Raw genomic sequence first — 6,994 nt, 5'->3', positions numbered from 1 at the left:
TCTTCAAGACAAATGTCCTCAGGTCAGGTCAGAAGTATGACCCTCAGGACTTCTTTTCCATACAATAGTTTTGTCAGACACTTATGATTTTTTTCGAAGTTAAGATTGATTTTTCCCAGAAAAATAAAAAATTGTCAGTGCAGAAGTGCTCAGGTCGGATCACACGACATGCCCTCAGGACTTCTTCATATAAAAAATCGGCAGATACTTATTTTTTTTCAGACACTTAAGATTGAGTTTTTCTATAAAAAGAAATTCGTATTTCTTCAATACAGAAGTCCTCAGGTAAGGTTTGATGTACTACTCTCAGGATAGGATTTTTTTTAACATAAAATTGGTTTAAAAAAAATAAATAAATAATTTCCTTAACACAGAAGTCCTCAGATCGGATTACAAGTCAGACCTTCAGGACTTCAATATATAAAAAAATCGGCAGAAACTTAAGATTGTTTTTTTTCCTTAAAAGGGAATTGTTATGTCTTCTAGAGGCATAGTCGTTCTGAAGTTATCTTCCGGTTTAGAAGATATTTTAGAGATCTTCTCAAGCCAGAAGTCCTTAAATCGGGTGAGAAATATGGCCTTCAATATAATTTTTTATAAAAGGCACTTAAGATTGTCATTTCTTCAGGACAAAAGTTCCCAGGTTAGGTTAGAAATTGGTCCCTCATGGTTTATTTCTATAAAAAAATCGATGGAAAAAATTTTTGTTTTTTAAGCACTTCAGATTGATTTGTTTCCTGAAATTATTTTTTTTTTATCAGTAAAGAAGTTCACAAATTAGATCGGAAATCAATATCTCTGGATTTTTTCTGTAAAATGTTTGGAATAAAAAAAATCAAATTTTTATGCTATATTTCTGAAAGACCAGTAGATCTTGACCATCTGCATGTTCAGATATTCTTTATAAATAAGATGGACGTTCAGGAGTTCTGTATTGAGCAGGTGAAGATCTGGTAAATCATTATACAGAATGTAAATAATTTTCATGACCCGAAGGTTAGTGGAAAGGGTGATGTTCTGGAAATATGTCAGAGGATCAGAAGTCAGTTTCATAGATTTTTTTCTATAAAAATCGGAATGATTAAGATTTTATTCTGTACTATTTTTTAGAAGGTCCTTAGGACCGAGTTTCTATTTTGAGACCCTCAGTAGGCTTGTAATTTTGAAATTCGGGTTATTGGTGGTCAAAAAAATATATTCTCAAAAATGTCAATGTAGAATCATATTATGATATAGCTCCCATAAAACGGTCCCGCCCAATTTAAGGTATTTATATGGTCTTAGGCATATTTTCTCTGGACGTGGCTGTCATTTGGTATTCTAGGTCGTGGTTGTGGATATAAGAATTTAGACCAGGGAGAATATAAGGACGTATTTACTTGTTTTCTATAGAAAAAATCATTAGGTCGACTGTGTTTTTCTGGAGAAACAAATTCGCCAGGACCCCAGGACATCATGAGAGACTGTTTTTATTTCTATAAAAATATAGACAGGAACTCATGTCTAATTTCTTCTTATAAAAAATCTTCAGACCTTCGGGACAGGTTTTTTTTCTGTACCAAAAAGTGGGTCAGATAATCTGGACTTTTTTAGAGAAAACATTTAGAGAAAGATTGTGAGGACATAAGGGCGGGACTGATTGTTTTTAGAGAAAAAATTCGTCAGGACCTAAGGATTGACTTTTTTCTAAAAAATGTCGTCAGGCCCTTTTTTTATAAAAAAATGTCTTTGTATAAAAAAAATTGTCTGACCATTTTTTAATAACTTCACAACTGTTTAAAAAGATTTTAAAATTCGTATGATGTTTTTTTCTATTAGCAAAAAACCATCTCCCGGATTTTCGGTAATGTTTCCTTGCCCTTGACTCGCCTGCTTTCATCTCTGTATAACTGACAACTTGGTACGACTGCTTGTATCTTCTAAACGCTTTCCCTTTTATGCTCGGTTTATTCTCAGTTTACTATTTAACAATAATTTATAGTTTCAATTTACATTTTAGTTTTCGAATAGATACCACACATATGACTACTTAAGTAACGGATTAAAAAATAAAACTTCATATTTTTATTAAAAAATGTATATCATCGTCAGCATCATTGTTTAACTTTATCAGTTGTCCACACACAAGGTATCCTTCTTTAACCCTTTTACACTCTAAGGCAATAAACAAATACAATTGTCATGGTATTTAAGCGGATTTTCCGAAAAAAAACTTCTACACACCAAGTATATTCAAAATAACATCTCTCACATGGTCAAAGGGATATTCAAAATGGAATGAAGTCCTGCAGAATGTTTGTTTTCTCTTTAGATAACCACAAAAGCTTAACTAACTGAAAACAATAACTTTATTTTATTACCAACATTTTTATTAAATAACAACGACAACAACAGCAACAAAAGCGGTCATAGTGAAATGCTGACCAAATGCAGAAGAAGTAGAGGGAGAGACAGGATGAATGGAATGGAACGGAAACCAACTAAACATGGTCAGAAAGGAAAATAAAAAGGAGTACTAAATCATAACATTATTTGGTTAGCCAAAATACACACATACATATGCAGTGATATGCTTGGAAGACCACCCATAGAGATAAATGTAGCCAATAGTGGGAGGAGGGAAATCACAACTATTGCAACTAATGTTAAATATTTCAACATAAATACTCACGTAACTGCTAGTGGTAATGTTATCTGTAGTAATCACTTCTCGGTACAGTCAAACCTACACAAAGTGATCTCAGAAATCACCTTCAAAAGATGGAGATATTTTTAGTCGTTCTTTTTTTGAAGGTGTCTTTTTTCATTATTAACTGTTTTTATTAGATTTGAAAAATTGTAGTTTTGAAAAGTTCCACTGTGCTTCTGATAAATTTAATTTCAATTTTACAAAATTTTAATATTTTTAATGTTATTGCCTAGACTAATAAATGTTATATATTCGAAGTTCCGCAAGCGGCTCAATGGTCTAGGGGTATGATTCTCGCTTTGGGTGCGAGAGGTCCCGGGTTCAAATCCCGGTTGAGCCCATTTGATCTTTTGCTGTTACTCACAGGTTATTTATATTTATAAATTTTACCCTGACCGTACCAGTGTCGGTAATCTTAAGATTTCAGTCAAATTTTGCCATCCCTGAAGTATTTCTGGTTCCCGATTGTTACAAATGGACTTGTGGGATGATCTCTGGATTTGTTATAAGGGAATGTTTTGGAAAATAATTGCACTAAATGTCAGCGAGGCTTAACCTTCAGACGATTGTCGGGAGGACTTTATAGTCGAGTTGTAAAATTTTATATAGATGACCTGGAGGCCAACGTGACTTTATTGAAGGCTAGAAATTTTCCTGAATTTTGAAAAATTTCAGTTAAACGTAGAAGACCATCACCTTCCGGGCTTTCTATGTCGCCTACAAGGATTTCATACCCCTTTAATTCATATTAGAACACTATCTTCTAAACAAGTCCTCTTGACCTTTCAGTCCCTTTTAAGTGATTTGTGGTCCTTCAGTTCGTCTACCATGTAAAAACTCTCCTGACCTCATCTTGACTCTGAACGCATGGATCCTACTAAAATTTTAATAAGGCATGGATCCGTTTAAAATCTTTATAAGGCTTGGATCCTATTAAAATTTTAAAAAGGCTCCATAAGGCATGGTTCCTATTAGAATCTTTATTAGGCGTGGATCCTATTAGAATTATTATGAGACGAGGATTCTATTAAAATCGTTATTAGGTGTGGATTCTCTTAGAATTATTATTTATGGCATTTATTAGGCCTAGATCATCTTAGAATTAAAATGAGGCGTGTATACTATTAAAATCGTTATTAGATGTGGGTTCTTTTAGAATTTACGTGGATCGTATTAAAATCTTTGTAAGGCGTTGTTCCCCTTAAAATTTTTATTTGGCGTGAAACTTATTAGAATTATTATAAAACCAAGATCATATTAGAATCTTTAGAAGGCGTGAGTGCTATTAGAATTTTAATAAGGCTACATAAGGCTTTGATCCTATTAAAATCTTTATAAGGCGTGGTTCCATTAGAATTTTTATACGGCATAGATTCTATTAGAATTTTAATAAGGCTCTGTAAGGTGTGGATCCTATTATAATCTTTATTAGACGTGGAGCCTATTTATATCTTTATAAGGCGTGCATCGTATTTGAAAAATTTGATAAGGTGTGGATCCTATTAGAAACGCCCATAAGGAGTGGTTCTTATTAGAATTTTATAAAGCGTGCTATTATTAGAATTTGTATAAAACGTGGATCCTATTCGAATTTTAAAAGACGTGGATCTTATTATGAGGCCTATGAGCTGTGGATCCTATAAGAATATTTATTAGGCGTGGATCTTATTATAAGGCCTATGAGCTGTGGATCCTATAAGAATATTTATTAGGCATGGATCTTATAATAAGGCCTATGAGCTGTGGATCCTATACGAATATTTATTAGGCGTGGATCTTATTATAAGGCCTATGAGCTGTGGATCCTATAAGAATATTTATTAGGCGTGGATCCTATTAAAAACGTTATAAGACGTGGATCCAATTATAATCTTTATAAGGTGTCGACCATATTAGAATATTTATAAGACATGGATCCTATTAAAAGATCGTTATTAAAGCGTGAATGCTATTAGCATTTTTATAAGGCGTGGATCCTAGTAGAATCTTTATATGGGGTAGATCCTATTAGAATTTTAATGAGGTCCCATAAGGGTTGGATCCTATTAGAATCTTTATTAGGCGTGGATCCTATTAAAATCTTTATAAGGCGTTGATGATATTAGAATTTTTATAAGGCGTGGATAATTTTAGAGTTTTTATAAGGCGAGGATCCTATTAATTAAGGCGAGAATCCTATTAGAATTTTTATAAACCATGGACCCTATTAGAATTTTTATAAGGCATGGATCCCATTAGACTTTTAATAAGGTTCCATTAGGGTTGGATCCTATTAGAATTTTAAAAAGCTCCATAAGGTGTTGATCTTATTAGAATTTTAATAAGATTCCATAATGTTTATTAGGTGTGGATCCTATTAAAACCTTTATAATGCGTGGATGATTTTAGAATTTTTATAAGGCGAGGATTTTATTTATGAGGCGTGGATCCTATTAGAATTTTAATAAGACTTCATAAGGCGTTGATCCTATTAAAATTTTAATAAAAACTCATAAGGCATGGATCCTATTAGAATCTTAATTAGGCATGGAACCTATTGGAATCGTAATAAGGCGTGGATCCTATTATAATTTTAATAAGGTTCCATAAGTCGTGGATTCTATGCTCCATTTGGCGTGGATCCAATTAGAATAAGGCGTAGGTTTTTAGAATCTTTTTAAATATTATTAGAATCGTTTTAGGACGTGGATCTTATTAGAATGTTTTTAAGACGTGGACCTAATTGAAATCGTTTAAGCTTAGATTAATTTAGAATCGTTTTAATGTGGAATCTTATTAGAGTCGTTTTAATGTGGAATCTTATTAGAATCGTTTTAATGTGGAATCTTATTAGAATCGTTTTAATGTGGAATCTTATTCGAATCGTTTTAATGTGGAATCTTATTAGAATCTTTTATTGAAATCTTTTTAAAAAGTGAATTTTATTCGAATATTTTTAAGGCTTATAAGGTTATGTGTCAGAATGTTTGGTATTCGTGGATTTTTAAGAATTTTTACTTTGTGCGGATTTTACAAAAATTAAAAGTGTGTTTAGAAGCTATTTTGTTGTGGTTTTTAGTATAGATTTTTAAGAATTCTTTCAAATATTTAAAATTAATAAAATTTTAATACTGTTTTCTTGTTGTATTCGTACAATTTTCTGCTTTGTAAATGACATTGAAATACCACACCTGAATTACAATTAATATTCAATAGAAAACCGGTCTATTGGTGACTAAACTGGTCAATAGATTTAGCTGCAATTGCAGCAATTGACCAAACTATTTTAAATTGGTATTTTGTATCACACACAAAACTAAATGTGTAACAAAGAGAACACACACACACAAACAGCCCATACTGTGCCGATAACAACAAACAGTTATAAGTCGTCGATTTCATGTGGGGATGTAGCTCAGATGGTAGAGCGCTCGCTTAGCATGTGAGAGGTACGGGGATCGATGCCCCGCATCTCCAAGTGAATATTTTTTGTATTTTTTTCTGCCTTCTATGTTATGATTTATAGATTTTTAATCATTTTAATGGCCATTGTTTCAGTTACGCTGTTATTAATTTAATTCAAAAACTTTTGACAGTTTTGTCGGAAAAACCCTTTTTTGCAGTAGAGAAAAATCACAAAACGGCGTTTTATGAAATTAATAAATATGATAATAATAATTTTTGAAGTTAAATTGTGGCGCCACCATTGGGTCTATGCTACAATGACCCAAAACCTTGAATCTCATTTTAACAATTAACAAGGATTGTTGTCGGCATTTTGTGGCGTTTTTTTTCTTTCTCTGACACAGCTGAACCCATTTCAAGCTGAGTCAATTATAATGAAAATGGATCAAAGGGGGGGATGAAATGCTGACCCAAGACAATTAACTTAAATTCATTCAATTAATTGGAGATTTGTTTTGTTTAGTCAGCGGAAATCCGTTACAAAACAAAAATAATAAATAGATACAAATCATAAATAAATACCGAAAAAAGTTTTGCTCATTTTTTTAGGGAATATTAAATGAATTTTGGGAAAGTTCGAATCGGCATAAATTATACTAAATTGACATTTTCAGATTTTTGCAAAGAGGGGGAAATAATCAATAATCAATGATGTTGAAATAACGCTGCACAATGAGGACAATGGTGGGGGACCTGGAGCTCCAAAAGACAAAAAATATTTTAACGATCTTTGAAAACTAAAAACAAAAATGAAGTTAGAGATTTTTTTTTGTTAACCCACCCCGCTCCTTTCTAACCTTTCCAGCATAAACCTGGGTAATGTTTAAAAACAATCCCCCATTATAAATCAAACATGAAAAT

General features: G+C 32.3%; 2 non-coding genes across 2 annotated transcripts; both read left to right on the top strand.

The window, feature by feature from the left end:
* Window positions 1–2,957: 2,957 nt before the first annotated feature.
* Window positions 2,958–3,029, top strand: Trnap-ugg (transfer RNA proline (anticodon UGG)). Its single transcript has one exon. It is a non-coding gene; the product is annotated as a tRNA-Pro (tRNA).
* Window positions 3,030–6,072: 3,043 nt separating this feature from the next.
* Window positions 6,073–6,145, top strand: Trnaa-agc (transfer RNA alanine (anticodon AGC)). The gene has a single exon. It is a non-coding gene; the product is annotated as a tRNA-Ala (tRNA).
* Window positions 6,146–6,994: the final 849 nt, after the last annotated feature.

The sequence above is a fragment of the Musca vetustissima genome, unplaced genomic scaffold (genome assembly GCF_032173495.1).
Source record: "Musca vetustissima isolate MV318-11 ecotype Yass unplaced genomic scaffold, APGP_CSIRO_Mvet_v1 utg13668, whole genome shotgun sequence".
Classification (NCBI taxonomy): Eukaryota; Metazoa; Arthropoda; class Insecta; order Diptera; family Muscidae; genus Musca; species Musca vetustissima.
This window is presented reverse-complemented; position numbering and strand designations above follow the sequence as displayed.